This window comes from Taudactylus pleione, unplaced genomic scaffold (genome assembly GCF_031769625.1).
Source record: "Taudactylus pleione unplaced genomic scaffold, aTauple2 ptg000403l, whole genome shotgun sequence".
NCBI lineage: Eukaryota > Metazoa > Chordata > Amphibia > Anura > Myobatrachidae > Taudactylus > Taudactylus pleione.
The window spans coordinates 760,596-787,665 of NW_028284805.1; positions in this window are offsets into that span (position 1 = coordinate 760,596).

Below are 27,070 nucleotides of genomic sequence, written 5' to 3' on the forward strand. Positions count from 1 at the left end.
AAGGTCAGGGCTATCTATGAAAACTAACGAATACATTTTAGCTCCCTGGGATCAGTAAACACAAGCTGTCAAAGTGAGGGAACATACCCATCCACTTAAAGTGGGTCTGATTTCTGCTAGGGTGCCATTATTTGATCCACCGTTTCTCCACCACCTGAGGGTCTAAATGTCCCAAAATTGTTGTCGAAGTAAAGAAAGGCCAGGGCTATCTTTGAAAACTAGCGAATACATTTTAGCTCCCTGGGATCAGTAAACACAAGCTGTCAAAGTGATGGAACATTCCCATTGACTTAAAGTGGGTCTGATTTCTGCTAGGGTGCCATTATTTGATCAACCGTTTCTCCGCCACCTGGTGGTCTAAATGTCCCAAAATTGTTGTCGAAGTAAAGAAAGGTAAGGGCTATCTTTGAAAACTAGCGAATACATTTTAGCTCCCTGGGATCAGTAAACACAAGCTGTCAAAGTGAGGGAACATTCCCATTGACTTAAAGTGGGTCTGGTTTGTGCTAGGGAGACTTTCTTTGATTGATCGTTTCTCCGCCACCTGAGGGTCTAAATGTCCCAAAATTGTTGTCGAAGTAAAGAAAGGTCCGGGCTATCTATGAAAACTAGCGAATACATTTTAGCTCCCTGGGATCAGTAAACACAAGCTGTCAAAGTGAGGGAACATACCCATTGACTTAAAGTGGGTCTGATTTCTGCTAGGGTGCCATTATTTGATCGACCGTTTCTCTGCCACCTGGTGGTCTAAATGTCCCAAAATTGCTGTCGAAGTAAAGAAAGGTAAGGGCTATCTTTGAAAACTAGCGAATACATTTTAGCTCCCTGGGATCAGTAAACACAAGCTGTCAAAGTGAGGGAACATTCCCATTGACTTAAAGTGGGTCTGGTTTGTGCTTGGGAAACTTTCTTTGATTGATTGTTTCTCCGCCACCTGAGGGTCTAAATGTCCCAAAATTGTTGTCGAAGTAAAGAAAGGTCAGGGCTATCTATGAAAACTAACGAATACATTTTAGCTCCCTGGGATCAGTAAACACAAGCTGTCAAAGTGAGGGAACATACCCATTCACTTAAAGTGGGTCTGATTTCTGCTAGGGTGCCATTATTTGATCCACCATTTCTCCACCACCTGAGGGTCTAAATGTCCCAAAATTGTTGTCGAAGTAAAGAAAGGTCAGGGCTATCTTTGAAAACTAGCGAATACATTTTAGCTCCCTGGGATCAGTAAACACAAGCTGTCAAAGTGAGGGAACATTCCCATTGACTTAAAGTGGGTCTGGTTTCTGCTTGGGTGCCTTTCTTTGATCGACCGTTTCTCCGCCACCTGGGAGACTAAATGTCCCAAAATTGTTGACGAAGTAAAGAAAGGTCAGGGCTATCTATGAAAACTAGCGAATACATTTTAGCTCCCTGGGATCAGTAAACACAAGCTGTCAAAGTGAGGGAACATACCCATTGACTTAAAGTGGGTCTGATTTCTGCTAGGGTGCCATTATTTGATCGACCGTTTCTCCGCCACCTTGTGGTCTAAATGTCCCAAAATTGTTGTCGAAGTAAAGAAAGGTAAGGGCTATCTTTGAAAACTAGCGAATACATTTTAGCTCCCTGGGATCAGTAAACACAAGCTGTCAAAGTGAGGGAACATTCCCATTGACTTAAAGTGGGTCTGGTTTGTGCTAGGGAGACTTTATTTGATTGATCGTTTCTCCGCCACCTGAGGGTCTAAATGTCCCAAAATTGTTGTCGAAGTAAAGAAAGGTCAGGGCTATCTATGAAAACTAGCGAATACATTTTAGCTCCCTGGGATCAGTAAACACAAGCTGTCAAAGTGAGGGAACATACCCATTGACTTAAAGTGGGTCTGATTTCTGCTAGGGTGCCATTATTTGATCGACCGTTTCTCCACCACCTGAGGGTCTAAATGTCCCAAAATTGTTGTCGAAGTAAAGAAAGGTCAGGGCTATCTTTGAAAACTAGCGAATGCATTTTAGCTCCCTGGGATCAGTAAACACAAGCTGTCAAAGTGAGGGAACATTCCCATTGACTTAAAGTGGGTCTGATTTCTGCTATGGTGCCATTATTTGATCGACCGTTTCTCCGCCACCTGGGGGTCTAAATGTCCCAAAATTGTTGTCGAAGTAAAGAATGGTCAGGGCTATCTTTGAAAACTAGCGAATACATTTTAGCTCCCTGGGATCAGTAAACACAAGCTGTCAAAGTGATGAAACATTCCCATTGACTTAAAGTAGGTCTGGTTTCTGCTTGGGTGCCTTTCTTTGATTGACAATTTCTCCGCCACCTGGGAGACTAAATGTCCCAAAATTGTTGACAAAGTAAAGAAAGGTCAGGGCTATCTTTGAAAACTAGCGAATACATTTTAGCTCCCTGGGATCAGTAAACACAAGCTGTCAAAGTAATGGAACATTCCCATTGACTTAAAGTGGCTCTGATTTCTGCTAGGGTGCCATTATTTGATCAACCGTTTCTCCGCCACCTGGTGGTCTAAATGTCCCAAAATTGTTGTCGAAGTAAAGAAAGGTAAGGGCTATCTTTGAAAACTAGCGAATACATTTTAGCTACTGGGATCAGTAAACACAAGCTGTCAAAGTGAGGGAACATTCCCATTGACTTAAAGTGGGTCTGGTTTGTGCTAGGGAGACTTTCTATGATTGATCGTTTCTCCGCCACCTGAGGGTCTAAATGTCCCAAAATTGTTGTCGAAGTAAAGAAAGGTCAGGGCTATCTATGAAAACTAGCGAATACATTTTAGCTCCCTGGGATCAGTAAACACAAGCTGTCAAAGTGAGGGAACATACCCATTGACTTAAAGTGGGTCTGATTTCTGCTAGGGTGCCATTATTTGATCGACCGTTTCTCCGCCACCTGGTGGTCTAAATGTCCCAAAATTGTTGTCGAAGTAAAGAAAGGTAAGGGCTATCTTTGAAAACTAGCGAATACATTTTAGCTCCCTGGGATCAGTAAACACAAGCTGTCAATGTGATGGAACATTCCCATTGACTTAAAGTGGGTCTGATTTCTGCTAGGATGCCATTATTTGATCAACTGTTTCTCCGCCACCTGGTGGTCTAAATGTCCCAAAATTGTTGTCGAAGTAAAGAAAGGTAAGGGCTATCTTTGAAAACTAGCGAATACATTTTAGCTCCCTAGGATCAGTAAACACAAGCTGTCAAAGTGAGGGAACATTCCCATTGACTTAAAGTGGGTCTGGTTTGTGCTAGGGAGACTTTCTTTGATTGATTGTTTCTCCGCCACCTGAGGGTCTAAATGTCCCAAAATTGTTGTCGAAGTAAAGAAAGGTCAGGGCTATCTTTGAAAACTAGCGAATACATTTTAGCTCCCTGGGATCAGTAAACACAAGCTGTCAAAGTGAGGGAACATTCCCATTGACTTAAAGTGGGTCTGATTTCTGCTAGGGTGCCATTATTTGATCAACCGTTTCTCCGCCACCTGGTGGTCTAAATGTCCCAAAATTGTTGTCGAAGTAAAGAAAGGTAAGGGCTATCTTTGAAAACTAGCGAATACATTTTAGCTACTGGGATCAGTAAACACAAGCTGTCAAAGTGAGGGAACATTCCCATTGACTTAAAGTGGGTCTGGTTTGTGCTAGGGAGACTTTCTATGATTGATTGTTTCTCCGCCACCTGAGGGTCTAAATGTCCCAAAATTGTTGTCGAAGTAAAGAAAGGTCAGGGCTATCTATGAAAACTAGCGAATACATTTTAGCTCCCTGGGATCAGTAAACACAAGCTGTCAAAGTGAGGGAACATACCCATTGACTTAAAGTGGGTCTGATTTCTGCTAGGGTGCCATTATTTGATCGACTGTTTCTCCGCCACCTGGTGGTCTAAATGTCCCAAAATTGTTGTCGAAGTAAAGAAAGGTAAGGGCTATCTTTGAAAACTAGCGAATACATTTTAGCTCCCTGGGATCAGTAAACACAAGCTGTCAATGTGATGGAACATTCCCATTGACTTAAAGTGGGTCTGATTTCTGCTAGGATGCCATTATTTGATCAACTGTTTCTCCGCCACCTGGTGGTCTAAATGTCCCAAAATTGTTGTCGAAGTAAAGAAAGGTAAGGGCTATCTTTGAAAACTAGCGAATACATTTTAGCTCCCTGGGATCAGTAAACACAAGCTGTCAAAGTGAAGGAACATTCCCATTGACTTAAAGTGGGTCTGGTTTGTGCTAGGGAGACTTTCTTTGATTGATCGTTTCTCCGCCACCTGAGGGTCTAAATGTCCCAAAATTGTTGTCTAAGTAAAGAAAGGTCAGGGCTATCTATGAAAACTAGCGACTACATTTTAGCTCCCTGGGATCAGTAAACACAAGCTGTCAAAGTGAGGGAACATACCCATTGACTTAAAGAGGGTCTGATTTCTGCTAGGGTGCCATTATTTGATCGACCGTTTCTCCGCCACCTTGTGGTCTAAATGTCCCAAAATTGTTGTCGAAGTAAAGAAAGGTAAGGGCTATCTTTGAAAACTAGCGAATACATTTTAGCTCCCTGGGATCAGTAAACACAAGCTGTCAAAGTGAGGGAACATTCCCATTGACTTAAAGTGGGTCTGGTTTGTGCTAGGGAGACTTTATTTGATTGATCGTTTCTCTGCCACCTGAGGGTCTAAATGTCCCAAAATTGTTGTCGAAGTAAAGAAAGGTCAGGGCTATCTATGAAAACTAGCGAATACATTTTAGCTCCCTGGGATCAGTAAACACAAGCTGTCAAAGTGAGGGAACATACCCATTGACTTAAAGTGGGTCTGATTTCTGCTAGGGTGCCATTATTTGATCGACCGTTTCTCCACCACCTGAGGGTCTAAATGTCCCAAAATTGTTGTCGAAGTAAAGAAAGGTCAGGGCTATCTTTGAAAACTAGCGAATGCATTTTAGCTCGCTGGGATCAGTAAACACAAGCTGTCAAAGTGAGGGAACATTCCCATTGACTTAAAGTGGGTCTGATTTCTGCTATGGTGCCATTATTTGATCGACCGTTTCTCCGCCACCTGGGGGTCTAAATGTCCCAAAATTGTTGTCGAAGTAAAGAAAGGTCAGGGCTATCTTTGAAAACTAGCGAATACATTTTAGCTCCCTGGGATCAGTAAACACAAGCTGTCAAAGTGATGAAACATTCCCATTGACTTAAAGTAGGTCTGGTTTCTGCTTGGGTGCCTTTCTTTGATCGACAATTTCTCCGCCACCTGGGAGACTAAATGTCCCAAAATTGTTGACGAAGTAAAGAAAGGTCAGGGCTATCTTTGAAAACTAGCGAATACATTTTAGCTCCCTGGGATCAGTAAACACAAGCTGTCAAAGTAATGGAACATTCCCATTGACTTAAAGTGGGTCTGATTTCTGCTAGGGTGCCATTTTTTGATCAACCGTTTCTCCGCCACCTGGTGGTCTAAATGTCCCAAAATTGTTGTCGAAGTAAAGAAAGGTAAGGGCTATCTTTGAAAACTAGCGAATACATTTTAGCTACTGGGATCAGTAAACACAAGCTGTCAAAGTGAGGGAACATTCCCATTGACTTAAAGTGGGTCTGGTTTGTGCTAGGGAGACTTTCTATGATTGATCGTTTCTCCGCCACCTGAGGGTCTAAATGTCCCAAAATTGTTGTCGAAGTAAAGAAAGGTCAGGGCTATCTAAGAAAACTAGCGAATACATTTTAGCTCCCTGGGATCAGTAAACACAAGCTGTCAAAGTGAGGGAACATACCCATTGACTTAAAGTGGGTCTGATTTCTGCTAGGGTGCCATTATTTGATCGACCTTTTCTCCGCCACCTGGTGGTCTAAATGTCCCAAAATTGTTGTCGAAGTAAAGAAAGGTAAGGGCTATCTTTGAAAACTAGCGAATACATTTTAGCTCCCTGGGATCAGTAAACACAAGCTGTCAAAGTGAGGGAACATTCCCATTGACTTAAAGTGGGTCTGGTTTGTGCTAGGGAGACTTTATTTGATTGATCGTTTCTCCGCCACCTGAGGGTCTAAATGTCCCAAAATTGTTGTCGAAGTAAAGAAAGGTCAGGGCTATCTATGAAAACTAGCGAATACATTTTAGCTCCCTGGGATCAGTAAACACAAGCTGTCAAAGTGAGGGAACATACCCATTGACTTAAATTGGGTCTGATTTCTGCTAGGGTGCCATTATTTGATCGACCTTTTCTCCGCCACCTGGTGGTCTAAATGTCCCAAAAATGTTGTCGAAGTAAAGAAAGGTAAGGGCTATCTTTGAAAACTAGCGAATACATTTTAGCTCCCTGGGATCAGTAAACACAAGCTGTCAAAGTGATGAAACATTCCCATTGACTTAAAGTAGGTCTGGTTTCTGCTTGGGTGCCTTTCTTTGATCGACAATTTCTCCGCCACCTGGGAGACTAAATGTCCCAAAATTGTTGACGAAGTAAAGAAAGGTCAGGGCTATCTTTGAAAACTAGCGAATACATTTTAGCTCCCTGGGATCAGTAAACACAAGCTGTCAAAGTGATGAAACATTCCCATTGACTTAAAGTAGGTCTGGTTTCTGCTTGGGTGCCTTTCTTTGATCGACAATTTCTCCGCCACCTGGGAGACTAAATGTCCCAAAATTGTTGACGAAGTAAAGAAAGGTCAGGGCTATCTTTGAAAACTAGCGAATACATTTTAGCTCCCTGGGATCAGTAAACACAAGCTGTCAAAGTAATGGAACATTCCCATTGACTTAAAGTGGGTCTGATTTCTGCTAGGGTGCCATTATTTGATCAACCGTTTCTCCGCCACCTGGTGGTCTAAATGTCCCAAAATTGTTGTCGAAGTAAAGAAAGGTAAGGGCTATCTTTGAAAACTAGCGAATACATTTTAGCTACTGGGATCAGTAAACACAAGCTGTCAAAGTGAGGGAACATTCCCATTGACTTAAAGTGGGTCTGGTTTGTGCTAGGGAGACTTTCTATGATTGATCGTTTCTCCGCCACCTGAGGGTCTAAATGTCCCAAAATTGTTGTCGAAGTAAAGAAAGGTCAGGGCTATCTATGAAAACTAGCGAATACATTTTAGCTCCCTGGGATCAGTAAACACAAGCTGTCAAAGTGAGGGAACATACCCATTGACTTAAAGTGGGTCTGATTTCTGCTAGGGTGCCATTATTTGATCGACCTTTTCTCCGCCACCTGGTGGTCTAAATGTCCCAAAATTGTTGTCGAAGTAAAGAAAGGTAAGGGCTATCTTTGAAAACTAGCGAATACATTTTAGCTCCCTGGGATCAGTAAACACAAGCTGTCAATGTGATGGAACATTCCCATTGACTTAAAGTGGGTCTGATTTCTGCTAGGGTGCCATTATTTGATCAACTGTTTCTCCGCCACCTGGTGGTCTAAATGTCCCAAAATTGTTGTCGAAGTAAAGAAAGGTAAGGGCTATCTTTGAAAACTAGCGAATACATTTTAGCTCCCTGGGATCAGTAAACACAAGCTGTCAAAGTGAGGGAACATTCCCATTGACTTAAAGTGGGTCTGGTTTCTGCTTGAGTGCCTTTCTTTGATCGACCGTTTCTCCGCCACCTGGGAGACTAAATGTCCCAAAATTGTTGACGAAGTAAAGAAAGGTCAGGGCTATCTTTGAAAACTAGCGAATACATTTTAGCTCCCTGGGATCAGTAAACACAAGCTGTCAAAGTGATGGAACATTCCCATTGACTTAAAGTGGGTCTGATTTCTGCTAGGGTGCCATTATTTGATCGACCTTTTCTCCGCCACCTGGTGGTCTAAATGTCCCAAAATTGTTGTCGAAGTAAAGAAAGGTAAGGGCTATCTTTGAAAACTAGCGAATACATTTTAGCTCCCTGGGATCAGTAAACACAAGCTGTCAATGTGATGGAACATTCCCATTGACTTAAAGTGGGTCTGATTTCTGCTAGGGTGCCATTATTTGATCAACTGTTTCTCCGCCACCTGGTGGTCTAAATGTCCAAAAATTGTTGTCGAAGTAAAGAAAGGTCAGGGCTATCTTTGAAAACTAGCGAATACATTTTAGCTCCCTGGGATCAGTAAACACAAGCTGTCAAAGTGAGGGAACATTCCCATTGACTTAAAGTGGGTCTGGTTTCTGCTTGAGTGCCTTTCTTTGATCGACCGTTTCTCCGCCACCTGGGAGACTAAATGTCCCAAAATTGTTGACGAAGTAAAGAAAGGTCAGGGCTATCTTTGAAAACTAGCGAATACATTTTAGCTCCCTGGGATCAGTAAACACAAGCTGTCAAAGTGATGGAACATTCCCATTGACTTAAAGTGGGTCTGATTTCTGCTACGGTGCCATTATTTGATCAACCGTTTCTCCGCCACCTGGTGGTCTAAATGTCCCAAAATTGTTGTCGAAGTAAAGAAAGGTAAGGGCTATCTTTGAAATCTAGCGAATACATTTTAGCTCCCTGGGATCAGTAAACACAAGCTGTCAAATTGAGGGAACATTCCCATTGACTTAAAGTGGGTCTGGTTTGTGCTAGGGAGACTTTCTTTGATTGATCGTTTCTCCGCCACCTGAGGGTCTAAATGTCCCAAAATTGTTGTCGAAGTAAAGAAAGGTCAGGGCTATCTATAAAAACTAGCGAATACATTTTAGCTCCCTGGGATCAGAAAAAACACAAGCTGTCAAAGTGAGGGAACATACCCATTGACTTAAAGTGGGTCTGATTTCTGCTAGGGTGCCATTATTTGATCGACCGTTTCTCTGCCACCTGGTGGTCTAAATGTCCCAAAATTGTTGTCGAAGTAAAGAAAGGTAAGGGCTATCTTTGAAAACTAGCGAATACATTTTAGCTCCCTGGGATCAGTAAACACAAGCTGTCAAAGTGAGGGAACATTCCCATTGACTTAAAGTGGGTCTGGTTTGTGCTTGGGAGACTTTCTTTGATTGATCGTTTCTCCGCCACCTGAGGGTCTAAATGTCCCAAAATTGTTGTCGAAGTAAAGAAAGGTCAGGGCTATCTATGAAAACTAACGAATACATTGTAGCTCCCTGGGATCAGTAAACACAAGCTGTCAAAGTGAGGGAACATACCCATTCACTTAAAGTGGGTCTGATTTCTGCTAGGGTGCCATTATTTGATCCACCGTTTCTCCACCACCTGAGGGTCTAAATGTCCCAAAATTGTTGTCGAAGTAAAGAAAGGTCAGGGCTATCTTTGAAAACTAGCGAATACATTTTAGCTCCCTGGGATCAGTAAACACAAGCTGTCAAAGTGATGGAACATTCCCATTGACTTAAAGTGGGTCTGATTTCTGCTAGGGTGCCATTATTTGATCAACTGTTTCTCCGCCACCTGGTGGTCTAAATGTCCCAAAATTGTTGTCGAAGTAAAGAAAGGTAAGGGCTATCTTTGAAAACTAGCGAATACATTTTAGCTCCCTGGGATCAGTAAACACAAGCTGTCAAAGTGAGGGAACATTCCCATTGACTTAAAGTGGGTCTGGTTTGTGCTAGTGAGACTTTCTTTGATTGATCGTTTCTCCGCCACCTGAGGGTCTAAATGTCCCAAAATTGTTGTCGAAGTAAAGAAAGGTCAGGGCTATCTATGAAAACTAGCGAATACATTTTAGCTCCCTGGGATCAGTAAACACAAGCTGTCAAAGTGAGGGAACATACCCATTCACTTAAAGTGGGTCTGATTTCTGCTAGGGTGCCATTATTTGATCCACCATTTCTCCACCACCTGAGGGTCTAAATGTCCCAAAATTGTTGTCGAAGTAAAGAAAGGTCAGGGCTATCTTTGAAATCTAGCGAATACATTTTAGCTCCCTGGGATCAGTAAACACAAGCTGTCAAAGTGAGGGAACATTCCCATTGACTTAAAGTGGATCTGGTTTCTGCTTGGGTGCCTTTCTTTGATCGACCGTTTCTCCGCCACCTGGGAGACTAAATGTCCCAAAATTGTTGACGAAGTAAAGAAAGGTCAGGGCTATCTTTGAAAACTAGCGAATACATTTTAGCTCCCTGGGATCAGTAAACACAAGCTGTCAAAGTGATGGAACATTCCCATTGACTTAAAGTGGGTCCGATTTCTGCTAGGGTGACATTATTTGATCAACCGTTTCTCCGCCACCTGGTGGTCTAAATGTCCCAAAATTGTTGTCGAAGTAAAGAAAGGTAAGGGCTATCTTTGAAAACTAGCGAATACATTTTAGCTCCCTGGGATCAGTAAACACAAGCTGTCAAAGTGAGGGAACATTCCCATTGACTTAAAGTGGGTCTGGTTTGTGCTAGGGAGACTTTCTTTGATTGATCGTTTCTCCGCCACCTGAGGGTCTAAATGTCCCAAAATTTTTGTCGAAGTAAAGAAAGGTCAGGGCTATCTATGAAAACTAGCGAATACATTTTAGCTCCCTGGGATCAGTAAACACAAGCTGTCAAAGTGAGGGAACATAACCATTGACTTAAAGTGGGTCTGATTTCTGCTAGGGTGCCATTATTTGATCGACCGTTTCTCCACCACCTGAGGGTCTAAATGTCCCAAAATTAGTTGTCGAAGTAAAGAAAGGTCAGGGCTATCTTTGAAAAATAGCGAATGCATTTTAGCTCCCTGGGATCAGTAAACACAAGCTGTCAAAGTGAGGGAACATTCCCATTGACTTAAAGTGGGTCTGATTTCTGCTATGGTGCCATTATTTGATCGACCGTTTCTCCGCCACCTGGGGGTCTAAATGTCCCAAAATTGTTGTCGAAGTAAAGAAAGGTCACGGGCTATCTTTGAAAACTAGCGAATACATTTTAGCTCCCTGGGATCAGTAAACACAAGCTGTCAAAGTGAGGGAACATTCCCATTGACTTAAAGTGGGTCTGATTTCTGCTAGGGTGCCATTATTTGATCGACCGTTTCTCCGCCACCTGGGGGTCTAAATGTCCAAAAATTGTTGTCGAAGTAAAGAAAGGTCAGGGCTATCTTTGAAAACTAGCGAATACATTTTAGCTCCCTGGGATCAGTAAACACAAGCTGTCAAAGTGAGGGAACATTCCCATTGACTTAAAGTGGGTCTGGTTTCTGCTTGGGTGCCTTTCTTTGATCGACCGTTTCTCCGCCACCTGGGAGACTAAATGTCCCAAAATTGTTGACGAAGTAAAGAAAGGTCAGGGCTATCTTTGAAAACTAGCGAATACATTTTAGCTCCCTGGGATCAGTAAACACAAGCTGTCAAAGTGATGGAACATTCCCATTGACTTAAAGTGGGTCTGATTTCTGCTACGGTGCCATTATTTGATCAACCGTTTCTCCGCCACCTGGTGGTCTAAATGTCCCAAAATTGTTGTCGAAGTAAAGAAAGGTAAGGGCTATCTTTGAAATCTAGCGAATACATTTTAGCTCCCTGGGATCAGTAAACACAAGCTGTCAAAGTGAGGGAACATTCCCATTGACTTAAAGTGGGTCTGGTTTGTGCTAGGGAGACTTTCTTTGATTGATCATTTCTCCGCCACCTGAGGGTCTAAATGTCCCAAAATTGTTGTCGAAGTAAAGAAAGGTCAGGGCTATCTATAAAAACTAGCGAATACATTTTAGCTCCCTGGGATCAGAAAAAACACAAGCTGTCAAAGTGAGGGAACATACCCATTGACTTAAAGTGGGTCTGATTTCTGCTAGGGTGCCATTATTTGATCGACCGTTTCTCTGCCACCTGGTGGTCTAAATGTCCCAAAATTGTTGTCGAAGTAAAGAAAGGTAAGGGCTATCTTTGAAAACTAGCGAATACATTTTAGCTCCCTGGGATCAGTAAACACAAGCTGTCAAAGTGAGGGAACATTCCCATTGACTTAAAGTGGGTCTGGTTTGTGCTTGGGAGACTTTCTTTGATTGATCATTTCTCCGCCACCTGAGGGTCTAAATGTCCCAAAATTGTTGTCGAAGTAAAGAAAGGTCAGGGCTATCTATGAAAACTAACGAATACATTTTAGCTCCCTGGGATCAGTAAACACAAGCTGTCAAAGTGAGGGAACATACCCATTGACTTAAAGTGGGTCTGATTTCTGCTAGGGTGCCATTATTTGATCGACCGTTTCTCCACCACCTGGTGGTCTAAATGTCCCAAAATTGTTGTCGAAGTAAAGAAAGGTAAGTGCTATTTTTGAAAACTAGCGAATACATTTTAGCTCCCTGGGATCAGTAAACACAAGCTGTCAAAGTGAGGGAACATTCCCATTGACTTAAAGTGGGTCTGGTTTGTGCTTGGGAGACTTTCTTTGATTGATCATTTCTCCGCCACCTGAGGGTCTAAATGTCCCAAAATTGTTGTCAAAGTAAAGAAAGGTCAGGGCTATCTTTGAAAACTAGCGAATACATTTTAGCTCCCTGGGATCAGTAAACACAAGCTGTCAAAGTGATGGAACATTCCCCTTTGACTTAAAGTGGGTCTGGTTTCTGCTTGGGTGCCTTTCTTTGATCGACCGTTTCTCCGCCACCTGGGAGACTAAATGTCCCAAAATTGTTGTCGAAGTAAAGAAAGGTAAGGGCTATCTTTGAAATCTAGCGAATACATTTTAGCTCCCTGGGATCAGTAAACACAAGCTGTCAAAGTGAGGGAACATTCCCATTGACTTAAAGTGGGTCTGGTTTGTGCTAGGGAGACTTTCTTTGATTGATCGTTTCTCCGCCACCTGAGGGTCTAAATGTCCCAAAATTGTTGTCGAAGTAAAGAAAGGTCAGGGCTATCTATAAAAACTAGCGAATACATTTTAGCTCCCTGGGATCAGAAAAAACACAAGCTGTCAAAGTGAGGGAACATACCCATTGACAAAGTGGGTCTGGTTTCTGCTTGGGTGCCTTTCTTTGATCGACCGTTTCTCCGCCACCTGGGAGACTAAATGTCCCAAAATTGTTGACGAAGTAAAGAAAGGTCAGGGCTATCTTTGAAAACTAGCGAATACATTTTAGCTCCCTGGGATCAGTAAACACAAGCTGTCAAAGTGATGGAACATTCCCATTGACTTAAAGTGGGTCCGATTTCTGCTAGGGTGCCATTATTTGATCAACCGTTTCTCCGCCACCTGGTGGTCTAAATGTCCCAAAATTGTTGTCGAAGTAAAGAAAGGTAAGGGCTATCTTTGAAATCTAGCGAATACATTTTAGCTCCCTGGGATCAGTAAACACAAGCTGTCAAAGTGAGGGAACATTCCCATTGACTTAAAGTGGATCTGGTTTCTGCTTGGGTGCCTTTCTTTGATCGACCGTTTCTCCGCCACCTGGGAGACTAAATGTCCCAAAATTGTTGACGAAGTAAAGAAAGGTCAGGGCTATCTTTGAAAACTAGCGAATACATTTTAGCTCCCTGGGATCAGTAAACACAAGCTGTCAAAGTGAGGGAACATACCCATTGACTTAAAGTGGGTCTGATTTCTGCTAGGATGCCATTATTTGATCAACTGTTTCTCCGCCACCTGGTGGTCTAAATGTCCCAAAATTGTTGTCGAAGTAAAGAAAGGTAAGGGCTATCTTTGAAAACTAGCGAATACATTTTAGCTCCCTAGGATCAGTAAACACAAGCTGTCAAAGTGAGGGAACATTCCCATTGACTTAAAGTGGGTCTGGTTTGTGCTAGGGAGACTTTCTTTGATTGATTGTTTCTCCGCCACCTGAGGGTCTAAATGTCCCAAAATTGTTGTCGAAGTAAAGAAAGGTCAGGGCTATCTTTGAAAACTAGCGAATACATTTTAGCTCCCTGGGATCAGTAAACACAAGCTGTCAAAGTGAGGGAACATTCCCATTGACTTGAAGTGGGTCTGATTTCTGCTAGGGTGCCATTATTTGATCAACCGTTTCTCCGCCACCTGGTGGTCTAAATGTCCCAAAATTGTTGTCGAAGTAAAGAAAGGTCAGGGCTATCTATGAAAACTAGCGACTACATTTTAGCTCCCTGGGATCAGTAAACACAAGCTGTCAAAGTGAGGGAACATACCCATTGACTTAAAGAGGGTCTGATTTCTGCTAGGGTGCCATTATTTGATCGACCGTTTCTCCGCCACCTTGTGGTCTAAATGTCCCAAAATTGTTGTCGAAGTAAAGAAAGGTAAGGGCTATCTTTGAAAACTAGCGAATACATTTTAGCTCCCTGGGATCAGTAAACACAAGCTGTCAAAGTGAGGGAACATTCCCATTGACTTAAAGTGGGTCTGGTTTGTGCTAGGGAGACTTTATTTGATTGATCGTTTCTCTGCCACCTGAGGGTCTAAATGTCCCAAAATTGTTGTCGAAGTAAAGAAAGGTCAGGGCTATCTATGAAAACTAGCGAATACATTTTAGCTCCCTGGGATCAGTAAACACAAGCTGTCAAAGTGAGGGAACATACCCATTGACTTAAAGTGGGTCTGATTTCTGCTAGGGTGCCATTATTTGATCAACCGTTTCTCCGCCACCTGGTGGTCTAAATGTCGCAAAATTGTTGTCGAAGTAAAGAAAGGTAAGGGCTATCTTTGAAAACTAGCGAATACATTGTAGCTCCCTGGGATCAGTAAACACAAGCTGTCAAAGTGAGGGAACATTCCCATTGACTTAAAGTGGGTCTGGTTTGTGCTAGGGAGACTTTCTTTGATTGATCGTTTCTCCGCCACCTGAGGGTCTAAATGTCCCAAAATTGTTGTCGACGTAAAGAAAGGTCAGGGCTATCTATGAAAACTAGCGAATACATTTTAGCTCCCTGGGATCAGTAAACACAAGCTGTCAAAGTGAGGGAACATACCCATTGACTTAAAGTGGGTCTGATTTCTGCTAGGGTGCCATTATTTGATCGACCGTTTCTCCACCACCTGAGGGTCTAAATGTCCCAAAATTGTTGTCGAAGTAAAGAAAGGTCAGGGCTATCTTTGAAAACTAGCGAATGCATTTTAGCTCCCTGGGATCAGTAAACACAAGCTGTCAAAGTGAGGGAACATTCCCATTGACTTAAAGTGGGTCTGATTTCTGCTATGGTGCCATTATTTGATCGACCGTTTCTCCGCCACCTGGGGGTCTAAATGTCCCAAAATTGTTGTCGAAGTAAAGAAAGGTCACGGGCTATCTTTGAAAACTAGCGAATACATTTTAGCTCCCTGGGATCAGTAAACACAAGCTGTCAAAGTGAGGGAACATTCCCATTGACTTAAAGTGGGTCTGGTTTGTGCTAGGGAGACTTTCTATGATTGATCGTTTCTCCGCCACCTGAGGGTCTAAATGTCCCAAAATTGTTGTCGAAGTAAAGAAAGGTCAGGGCTATCTAAGAAAACTAGCGAATACATTTTAGCTCCCTGGGATCAGTAAACACAAGCTGTCAAAGTGAGGGAACATACCCATTGACTTAAAGTGGGTCTGATTTCTGCTAGGGTGCCATTATTTGATCGACCTTTTCTCCGCCACCTGGTGGTCTAAATGTCCCAAAATTGTTGTCGAAGTAAAGAAAGGTAAGGGCTATCTTTGAAAACTAGCGAATACATTTTAGCTCCCTGGGATCAGTAAACACAAGCTGTCAAAGTGAGGGAACATTCCCATTGACTTAAAGTGGGTCTGGTTTGTGCTAGGGAGACTTTATTTGATTGATCGTTTCTCCGCCACCTGAGGGTCTAAATGTCCCAAAATTGTTGTCGAAGTAAAGAAAGGTCAGGGCTATCTATGAAAACTAGCGAATACATTTTAGCTCCCTGGGATCAGTAAACACAAGCTGTCAAAGTGAGGGAACATACCCATTGACTTAAAGTGGGTCTGATTTCTGCTAGGGTGCCATTATTTGATCGACCTTTTCTCCGCCACCTGGTGGTCTAAATGTCCCAAAATTGTTGTCGAAGTAAAGAAAGGTAAGGGCTATCTTTGAAAACTAGCGAATACATTTTAGCTCCCTGGGATCAGTAAACACAAGCTGTCAAAGTGATGAAACATTCCCATTGACTTAAAGTAGGTCTGGTTTCTGCTTGGGTGCCTTTCTTTGATCGACAATTTCTCCGCCACCTGGGAGACTAAATGTCCCAAAATTGTTGACGAAGTAAAGAAAGGTCAGGGCTATCTTTGAAAACTAGCGAATACATTTTAGCTCCCTGGGATCAGTAAACACAAGCTGTCAAAGTGATGAAACATTCCCATTGACTTAAAGTAGGTCTGGTTTCTGCTTGGGTGCCTTTCTTTGATCGACAATTTCTCCGCCACCTGGGAGACTAAATGTCCCAAAATTGTTGACGAAGTAAAGAAAGGTCAGGGCTATCTTTGAAAACTAGCGAATACATTTTAGCTCCCTGGGATCAGTAAACACAAGCTGTCAAAGTAATGGAACATTCCCATTGACTTAAAGTGGGTCTGATTTCTGCTAGGGTGCCATTATTTGATCAACCGTTTCTCCGCCACCTGGTGGTCTAAATGTCCCAAAATTGTTGTCGAAGTAAAGAAAGGTAAGGGCTATCTTTGAAAACTAGCGAATACATTTTAGCTACTGGGATCAGTAAACACAAGCTGTCAAAGTGAGGGAACATTCCCATTGACTTAAAGTGGGTCTGGTTTGTGCTAGGGAGACTTTCTATGATTGATCGTTTCTCCGCCACCTGAGGGTCTAAATGTCCCAAAATTGTTGTCGAAGTAAAGAAAGGTCAGGGCTATCTATGAAAACTAGCGAATACATTTTAGCTCCCTGGGATCAGTAAACACAAGCTGTCAAAGTGAGGGAACATACCCATTGACTTAAAGTGGGTCTGATTTCTGCTAGGGTGCCATTATTTGATCGACCTTTTCTCCGCCACCTGGTGGTCTAAATGTCCCAAAATTGTTGTCGAAGTAAAGAATGGTAAGGGCTATCTTTGAAAACTAGCGAATACATTTTAGCTCCCTGGGATCAGTAAACACAAGCTGTCAATGTGATGGAACATTCCCATTGACTTAAAGTGGGTCTGATTTCTGCTAGGGTGCCATTATTTGATCAACTGTTTCTCCGCCACCTGGTGGTCTAAATGTCCCAAAATTGTTGTCGAAGTAAAGAAAGGTAAGGGCTATCTTTGAAAACTAGCGAATACATTTTAGCTCCCTAGGATCAGTAAACACAAGCTGTCAAAGTGAGGGAACATTCCCATTGACTTAAAGTGGGTCTGGTTTGTGCTAGGGAGACTTTCTTTGATTGATTGTATCTCCACCACCTGAGGGTCTAAATGTCCCAAAATTGTTGTCGAAGTAAAGAAAGGTCAGGGCTATCTTTGAAAACTAGCGAATACATTTTAGCTCCCTGGGATCAGTAAACACAAGCTGTCAAAGTGAGGGAACATTCCCATTGACTTAAAGTGGGTCTGATTTCTGCTAGGGTGCCATTATTTGATCGACCGTTTCTCCGCCACCTGGGGGTCTAAATGTCCAAAAATTGTTGTCGAAGTAAAGAAAGGTCAGGGCTATCTTTGAAAACTAGCGAATACATTTTAGCTCCCTGGGATCAGTAAACACAAGCTGTCAAAGTGAGGGAACATTCCCATTGACTTAAAGTGGGTCTGGTTTCTGCTTGAGTGCCTTTCTTTGATCGACCGTTTCTCCGCCACCTGGGAGACTAAATGTCCCAAAATTGTTGACGAAGTAAAGAAAGGTCAGGGCTATCTTTGAAAACTAGCGAATACATTTTAGCTCCCTGGGATCAGTAAACACAAGCTGTCAAAGTGATGGAACATTAACATTGACTTAAAGTGGGTCTGATTTCTGCTACGGTGCCATTATTTGATCAACCGTTTCTCCGCCACCTGGTGGTCTAAATGTCCCAAAATTGTTGTCGAAGTAAAGAAAGGTAAGGGCTATCTTTGAAATCTAGCGAATACATTTTAGCTCCCTGGGATCAGTAAACACAAGCTGTCAAATTGAGGGAACATTCCCATTGACTTAAAGTGGGTCTGGTTTGTGCTAGGGAGACTTTCTTTGATTGATCGTTTCTCCGCCACCTGAGGGTCTAAATGTCCAAAAATTGTTGTCGAAGTAAAGAAAGGTCAGGGCTATCTATAAAAACTAGCGAATACATTTTAGCTCCCTGGGATCAGAAAAAACACAAGCTGTCAAAGTGAGGGAACATACCCATTGACTTAAAGTGGGTCTGATTTCTGCTAGGGTGCCATTATTTGATCGACTGTTTCTCTGCCACCTGGTGGTCTAAATGTCCCAAAATTGTTGTCGAAGTAAAGAAAGGTAAGGGCTATCTTTGAAAACTAGCGAATACATTTTAGCTCCCTGGGATCAGTAAACACAAGCTGTCAAAGTGAGGGAACATTCCCATTGACTTAAAGTGGGTCTGGTTTGTGCTTGGGAGACTTTCTTTGATTGATCGTTTCTCCGCCACCTGAGGGTCTAAATGTCCCAAAATTGTTGTCGAAGTAAAGAAAGGTCAGGGCTATCTATGAAAACTAACGAATACATTTTAGCTCCCTGGGATCAGTAAACACAAGCTGTCAAAGTGAGGGAACATACCCATTCACTTAAAGTGGGTCTGATTTCTGCTAGGGTGCCATTATTTGATCCACCGTTTCTCCACCACCTGAGGGTCTAAATGTCCCAAAATTGTTGTCGAAGTAAAGAAAGGTCAGGGCTATCTATAAAAACTAGCGAATACATTTTAGCTCCCTGGGATCAGAAAAAACACAAGCTGTCAAAGTGAGGGAACATACCCATTGACAAAGTGGGTCTGGTTTCTGCTTGGGTGCCTTTCTTTGATCGACCGTTTCTCCGCCACCTGGGAGACTAAATGTCCCAAAATTGTTGACGAAGTAAAGAAAGGTCAGGGCTATCTTTGAAAACTAGCGAATACATTTTAGCTCCCTGGGATCAGTAAACACAAGCTGTCAAAGTGATGGAACATTCCCATTGACTTAAAGTGGGTCCGATTTCTGCTAGGGTGCCATTATTTGATCAACCGTTTCTCCGCCACCTGGTGGTCTAAATGTCCCAAAATTGTTGTCGAAGTAAAGAAAGGTAAGGGCTATCTTTGAAATCTAGCGAATACATTTTAGCTCCCTGGGATCAGTAAACACAAGCTGTCAAAGTGAGGGAACATTCCCATTGACTTAAAGTGGATCTGGTTTCTGCTTGGGTGCCTTTCTTTGATCGACCGTTTCTCCGCCACCTGGGAGACTAAATGTCCCAAAATTGTTGACGAAGTAAAGAAAGGTCAGGGCTATCTTTGAAAACTAGCGAATACATTTTAGCTCCCTGGGATCAGTAAACACAAGCTGTCAAAGTGAGGGAACATACCCATTGACTTAAAGTGGGTCTGATTTCTGCTAGGATGCCATTATTTGATCAACTGTTTCTCCGCCACCTGGTGGTCTAAATGTCCCAAAATTGTTGTCGAAGTAAAGAAAGGAAAGGGCTATCTTTGAAAACTAGCGAATACATTTTAGCTCCCTAGGATCAGTAAACACAAGCTGTCAAAGTGAGGGAACATTCCCATTGACTTAAAGTGGGTCTGGTTTGTGCTAGGGAGACTTTCTTTGATTGATTGTTTCTCCGCCACCTGAGGGTCTAAATGTCCCAAAATTGTTGTCGAAGTAAAGAAAGGTCAGGGCTATCTTTGAAAACTAGCGAATACATTTTAGCTCCCTGGGATCAGTAAACACAAGCTGTCAAAGTGAGGGAACATTCCCATTGACTTGAAGTGGGTCTGATTTCTGCTAGGGTGCCATTATTTGATCAACCGTTTCTCCGCCACCTGGTGGTCTAAATGTCCCAAAATTGTTGTCGAAGTAAAGAAAGGTAAGGGCTATCTTTGAAAACTAGCGAATACATTTTAGCTCCCTGGGATCAGTAAACACAAGCTGTCAAAGTGAGGGAACATTCCCATTGACTTAAATTGGGTCTGGTTTGTGCTAGGGAGACTTTCTTTGATTGATCGTTTCTCCGCCACCTGAGGGTCTAAATGTCCCAAAATTGTTGTCTAAGTAAAGAAAGGTCAGGGCTATCTATGAAAACTAGCGACTACATTTTAGCTCCCTGGGATCAGTAAACACAAGCTGTCAAAGTGAGGGAACATACCCATTGACTTAAAGAGGGTCTGATTTCTGCTAGGGTGCCATTATTTGATCGACCGTTTCTCCGCCACCTTGTGGTCTAAATGTCCCAAAATTGTTGTCGAAGTAAAGAAAGGTAAGGGCTATCTTTGAAAACTAGCGAATACATTTTAGCTCCCTGGGATCAGTAAACACAAGCTGTCAAAGTGAGGGAACATTCCCATTGACTTAAAGTGGGTCTGGTTTGTGCTAGGGAGACTTTATTTGATTGATCGTTTCTCTGCCACCTGAGGGTCTAAATGTCCCAAAATTGTTGTCGAAGTAAAGAAAGGTCAGGGCTATCTATGAAAACTAGCGAATACATTTTAGCTCCCTGGGATCAGTAAACACAAGCTGTCAAAGTGAGGGAACATACCCATTGACTTAAAGTGGGTCTGATTTCTGCTAGGGTGCCATTATTTGATCAACCGTTTCTCCGCCACCTGGTGGTCTAAATGTCGCAAAATTGTTGTCGAAGTAAAGAAAGGTAAGGGCTATCTTTGAAAACTAGCGAATACATTGTAGCTCCCTGGGATCAGTAAACACAAGCTGTCAAAGTGAGGGAACATTCCCATTGACTTAAAGTGGGTCTGGTTTGTGCTAGGGAGACTTTCTTTGATTGATCGTTTCTCCGCCACCTGAGGGTCTAAATGTCCCAAAATTGTTGTCGACGTAAAGAAAGGTCAGGGCTATCTATGAAAACTAGCGAATACATTTTAGCTCCCTGGGATCAGTAAACACAAGCTGTCAAAGTGAGGGAACATACCCATTGACTTAAAGTGGGTCTGATTTCTGCTAGGGTGCCATTATTTGATCGACCGTTTCTCCACCACCTGAGGGTCTAAATGTCCCAAAATTGTTGTCGAAGTAAAGAAAGGTCAGGGCTATCTTTGAAAACTAGCGAATGCATTTTAGCTCCCTGGGATCAGTAAACACAAGCTGTCAAAGTGAGGGAACATTCCCATTGACTTAAAGTGGGTCTGATTTCTGCTATGGTGCCATTATTTGATCGACCGTTTCTCCGCCACCTGGGGGTCTAAATGTCCCAAAATTGTTGTCGAAGTAAAGAAAGGTCACGGGCTATCTTTGAAAACTAGCGAATACATTTTAGCTCCCTGGGATCAGTAAACACAAGCTGTCAAAGTGAGGGAACATTCCCATTGACTTAAAGTGGGTCTGGTTTGTGCTAGGGAGACTTTCTATGATTGATCGTTTCTCCGCCACCTGAGGGTCTAAATGTCCCAAAATTGTTGTCGAAGTAAAGAAAGGTCAGGGCTATCTAAGAAAACTAGCGAATACATTTTAGCTCCCTGGGATCAGTAAACACAAGCTGTCAAAGTGAGGGAACATACCCATTGACTTAAAGTGGGTCTGATTTCTGCTAGGGTGCCATTATTTGATCGACCTTTTCTCCGCCACCTGGTGGTCTAAATGTCCCAAAATTGTTGTCGAAGTAAAGAAAGGTAAGGGCTATCTTTGAAAACTAGCGAATACATTTTAGCTCCCTGGGATCAGTAAACACAAGCTGTCAAAGTGAGGGAACATTCCCATTGACTTAAAGTGGGTCTGGTTTGTGCTAGGGAGACTTTATTTGATTGATCGTTTCTCCGCCACCTGAGGGTCTAAATGTCCCAAAATTGTTGTCGAAGTAAAGAAAGGTCAGGGCTATCTATGAAAACTAGCGAATACATTTTAGCTCCCTGGGATCAGTAAACACAAGCTGTCAAAGTGAGGGAACATACCCATTGACTTAAAGTGGGTCTGATTTCTGCTAGGGTGCCATTATTTGATCGACCTTTTCTCCGCCACCTGGTGGTCTAAATGTCCCAAAATTGTTGTCGAAGTAAAGAAAGGTAAGGGCTATCTTTGAAAACTAGCGAATACATTTTAGCTCCCTGGGATCAGTAAACACAAGCTGTCAAAGTGATGAAACATTCCCATTGACTTAAAGTAGGTCTGGTTTCTGCTTGGGTGCCTTTCTTTGATCGACAATTTCTCCGCCACCTGGGAGACTAAATGTCCCAAAATTGTTGACGAAGTAAAGAAAGGTCAGGGCTATCTTTGAAAACTAGCGAATACATTTTAGCTCCCTGGGATCAGTAAACACAAGCTGTCAAAGTGATGAAACATTCCCATTGACTTAAAGTAGGTCTGGTTTCTGCTTGGGTGCCTTTCTTTGATCGACAATTTCTCCGCCACCTGGGAGACTAAATGTCCCAAAATTGTTGACGAAGTAAAGAAAGGTCAGGGCTATCTTTGAAAACTAGCGAATACATTTTAGCTCCCTGGGATCAGTAAACACAAGCTGTCAAAGTAATGGAACATTCCCATTGACTTAAAGTGGGTCTGATTTCTGCTAGGGTGCCATTATTTGATCAACCGTTTCTCCGCCACCTGGTGGTCTAAATGTCCCAAAATTGTTGTCGAAGTAAAGAAAGGTAAGGGCTATCTTTGAAAACTAGCGAATACATTTTAGCTACTGGGATCAGTAAACACAAGCTGTCAAAGTGAGGGAACATTCCCATTGACTTAAAGTGGGTCTGGTTTGTGCTAGGGAGACTTTCTATGATTGATCGTTTCTCCGCCACCTGAGGGTCTAAATGTCCCAAAATTGTTGTCGAAGTAAAGAAAGGTCAGGGCTATCTATGAAAACTAGCGAATACATTTTAGCTCCCTGGGATCAGTAAACACAAGCTGTCAAAGTGAGGGAACATACCCATTGACTTAAAGTGGGTCTGATTTCTGCTAGGGTGCCATTATTTGATCGACCTTTTCTCCGCCACCTGGTGGTCTAAATGTCCCAAAATTGTTGTCGAAGTAAAGAATGGTAAGGGCTATCTTTGAAAACTAGCGAATACATTTTAGCTCCCTGGGATCAGTAAACACAAGCTGTCAATGTGATGGAACATTCCCATTGACTTAAAGTGGGTCTGATTTCTGCTAGGGTGCCATTATTTGATCAACTGTTTCTCCGCCACCTGGTGGTCTAAATGTCCCAAAATTGTTGTCGAAGTAAAGAAAGGTAAGGGCTATCTTTGAAAACTAGCGAATACATTTTAGCTCCCTAGGATCAGTAAACACAAGCTGTCAAAGTGAGGGAACATTCCCATTGACTTAAAGTGGGTCTGGTTTGTGCTAGGGAGACTTTCTTTGATTGATTGTATCTCCACCACCTGAGGGTCTAAATGTCCCAAAATTGTTGTCGAAGTAAAGAAAGGTCAGGGCTATCTTTGAAAACTAGCGAATACATTTTAGCTCCCTGGGATCAGTAAACACAAGCTGTCAAAGTGAGGGAACATTCCCATTGACTTAAAGTGGGTCTGATTTCTGCTAGGGTGCCATTATTTGATCGACCGTTTCTCCGCCACCTGGGGGTCTAAATGTCCAAAAATTGTTGTCGAAGTAAAGAAAGGTCAGGGCTATCTTTGAAAACTAGCGAATACATTTTAGCTCCCTGGGATCAGTAAACACAAGCTGTCAAAGTGAGGGAACATTCCCATTGACTTAAAGTGGGTCTGGTTTCTGCTTGAGTGCCTTTCTTTGATCGACCGTTTCTCCGCCACCTGGGAGACTAAATGTCCCAAAATTGTTGACGAAGTAAAGAAAGGTCAGGGCTATCTTTGAAAACTAGCGAATACATTTTAGCTCCCTGGGATCAGTAAACACAAGCTGTCAAAGTGATGGAACATTAACATTGACTTAAAGTGGGTCTGATTTCTGCTACGGTGCCATTATTTGATCAACCGTTTCTCCGCCACCTGGTGGTCTAAATGTCCCAAAATTGTTGTCGAAGTAAAGAAAGGTAAGGGCTATCTTTGAAATCTAGCGAATACATTTTAGCTCCCTGGGATCAGTAAACACAAGCTGTCAAATTGAGGGAACATTCCCATTGACTTAAAGTGGGTCTGGTTTGTGCTAGGGAGACTTTCTTTGATTGATCGTTTCTCCGCCACCTGAGGGTCTAAATGTCCAAAAATTGTTGTCGAAGTAAAGAAAGGTCAGGGCTATCTATAAAAACTAGCGAATACATTTTAGCTCCCTGGGATCAGAAAAAACACAAGCTGTCAAAGTGAGGGAACATACCCATTGACTTAAAGTGGGTCTGATTTCTGCTAGGGTGCCATTATTTGATCGACTGTTTCTCTGCCACCTGGTGGTCTAAATGTCCCAAAATTGTTGTCGAAGTAAAGAAAGGTAAGGGCTATCTTTGAAAACTAGCGAATACATTTTAGCTCCCTGGGATCAGTAAACACAAGCTGTCAAAGTGAGGGAACATTCCCATTGACTTAAAGTGGGTCTGGTTTGTGCTTGGGAGACTTTCTTTGATTGATCGTTTCTCCGCCACCTGAGGGTCTAAATGTCCCAAAATTGTTGTCGAAGTAAAGAAAGGTCAGGGCTATCTATGAAAACTAACGAATACATTTTAGCTCCCTGGGATCAGTAAACACAAGCTGTCAAAGTGAGGGAACATACCCATTCACTTAAAGTGGGTCTGATTTCTGCTAGGGTGCCATTATTTGATCCACCGTTTCTCCACCACCTGAGGGTCTAAATGTCCCAAAATTGTTGTCGAAGTAAAGAAAGGTCAGGGCTATCTTTGAAAACTAGCGAATACATTTTAGCTCCCTGGGATCAGTAAACACAAGCTGTCAAAGTGATGGAACATTCCCATTGACTTAAAGTGGGTCTGATTTCTGCTAGGGTGCCATTATTTGATCAACCGTTTCTCCGCCACCTGGTGGTCTAAATGTCCCAAAATTGTTGTCGAAGTAAAGAAAGGTAAGGGCTATCTTTGAAAACTAGCGAATACATTTTAGCTCCCTGGGATCAGTAAACACAAGCTGTCAAAGTGAGGGAACATTCCCATTGACTTAAAGTGGGTCTGGTTTGTGCTAGGGAGACTTTATTTGATTGATCGTTTCTCCGCCAACTGAGGGTCTAAATGTCCCAAAATTGTTGTCGAAGTAAAGAAAGGTCAGGGCTATCTTTGAAATCTAGCGAATACATTTTAGCTCCCTGGGATCAGTAAACACAAGCTGTCAAAGTGAGGGAACATTCCCATTGACTTAAAGTGGATCTGGTTTCTGCTTGGGTGCCTTTCTTTGATCGACCATTTCTCCGCCACCTGGGAGACTAAATGTCCCAAAATTGTTGACGAAGTAAAGAAAGGTCAGGGCTATCTTTGAAAACTAGCGAATACATTTTAGCTCCCTGGGATCAGTAAACACAAGCTGTCAAAGTGATGGAACATTCCCATTGACTTAAAGTGGGTCCGATTTCTGCTAGGGTGCCATTATTTGATCAACCGTTTCTCCGCCACCTGGTGGTCTAAATGTCCCAAAATTGTTGTCGAAGTAAAGAAAGGTAAGGGCTATCTTTGAAAACTAGCAAATACATTTTAGCTCCCTGGGATCAGTAAACACAAGCTGTCAAAGTGAGGGAACATTCCCATTGACTTAAAGTGGGTCTGGTTTGTGCTAGGGAGACTTTCTTTGATTGATCGTTTCTCCGCCACCTGAGGGTCTAAATGTCCCAAAATTGTTGTCGAAGTAAAGAAAGGTCAGGGCTATCTATGAAAACTAGCGAATACATTTTAGCTCCCTGGGATCAGTAAACACAAGCTGTCAAAGTGAGGGAACATACCCATTGACTTAAAGTGGGTCTGATTTCTGCTAGGGTGCCATTATTTGATCGACCGTTTCTCCACCACCTGAGGGTCTAAATGTCCCAAAATTGTTGTCGAAGTAAAGAAAGGTCAGGGCTATCTTTGAAAACTAGCGAATGCATTTTAGCTCCCTGGGATCAGTAAACACAAGCTGTCAAAGTGAGGGAACATTCCCATTGACTTAAAGTGGGTCTGATTTCTGCTATGGTGCCATTATTTGATCGACCGTTTCTCCGCCACCTGGGGGTCTAAATGTCCCAAAATTGTTGTCGAAGTAAAGAAAGGTCACGGGCTATCTTTGAAAACTAGCGAATACATTTTAGCTCCCTGGGATCAGTAAACACAAGCTGTCAAAGTGAGGGAACATTCCCATTGACTTAAAGTGGGTCTGATTTCTGCTAGGGTGCCATTATTTGATCGACCGTTTCTCCGCCACCTGGGGGTCTAAATGTCCAAAAATTGTTGTCGAAGTAAAGAAAGGTCAGGGCTATCTTTGAAAACTAGCGAATACATTTTAGCTCCCTGGGATCAGTAAACACAAGCTGTCAAAGTGAGGGAACATTCCCATTGACTTAAAGTGGGTCTGGTTTCTGCTTGGGTGCCTTTCTTTGATCGACCGTTTCTCCGCCACCTGGGAGACTAAATGTCCCAAAATTGTTGACGAAGTAAAGAAAGGTCAGGGCTATCTTTGAAAACTAGCGAATACATTTTAGCTCCCTGGGATCAGTAAACACAAGCTGTCAAAGTGATGGAACATTCCCATTGACTTAAAGTGGGTCTGATTTCTGCTACGGTGCCATTATTTGATCAACCGTTTCTCCGCCACCTGGTGGTCTAAATGTCCCAAAATTGTTGTCGAAGTAAAGAAAGGTAAGGGCTATCTTTGAAATCTAGCGAATACATTTTAGCTCCCTGGGATCAGTAAACACAAGCTGTCAAAGTGAGGGAACATTCCCATTGACTTAAAGTGGGTCTGGTTTGTGCTAGGGAGACTTTCTTTGATTGATCATTTCTCCGCCACCTGAGGGTCTAAATGTCCCAAAATTATTGTCGAAGTAAAGAAAGGTCAGGGCTATCTATAAAAACTAGCGAATACATTTTAGCTCCCTGGGATCAGAAAAAACACAAGCTGTCAAAGTGAGGGAACATACCCATTGACTTAAAGTGGGTCTGATTTCTGCTAGGGTGCCATTATTTGATCGACCGTTTCTCTGCCACCTGGTGGTCTAAATGTCCCAAAATTGTTGTCGAAGTAAAGAAAGGTAAGGGCTATCTTTGAAAACTAGCGAATACATTTTAGCTCCCTGGGATCAGTAAACACAAGCTGTCAAAGTGAGGGAACATTCACATTGACTTAAAGTGGGTCTGGTTTGTGCTTGGGAGACTTTCTTTGATTGATCATTTCTCCG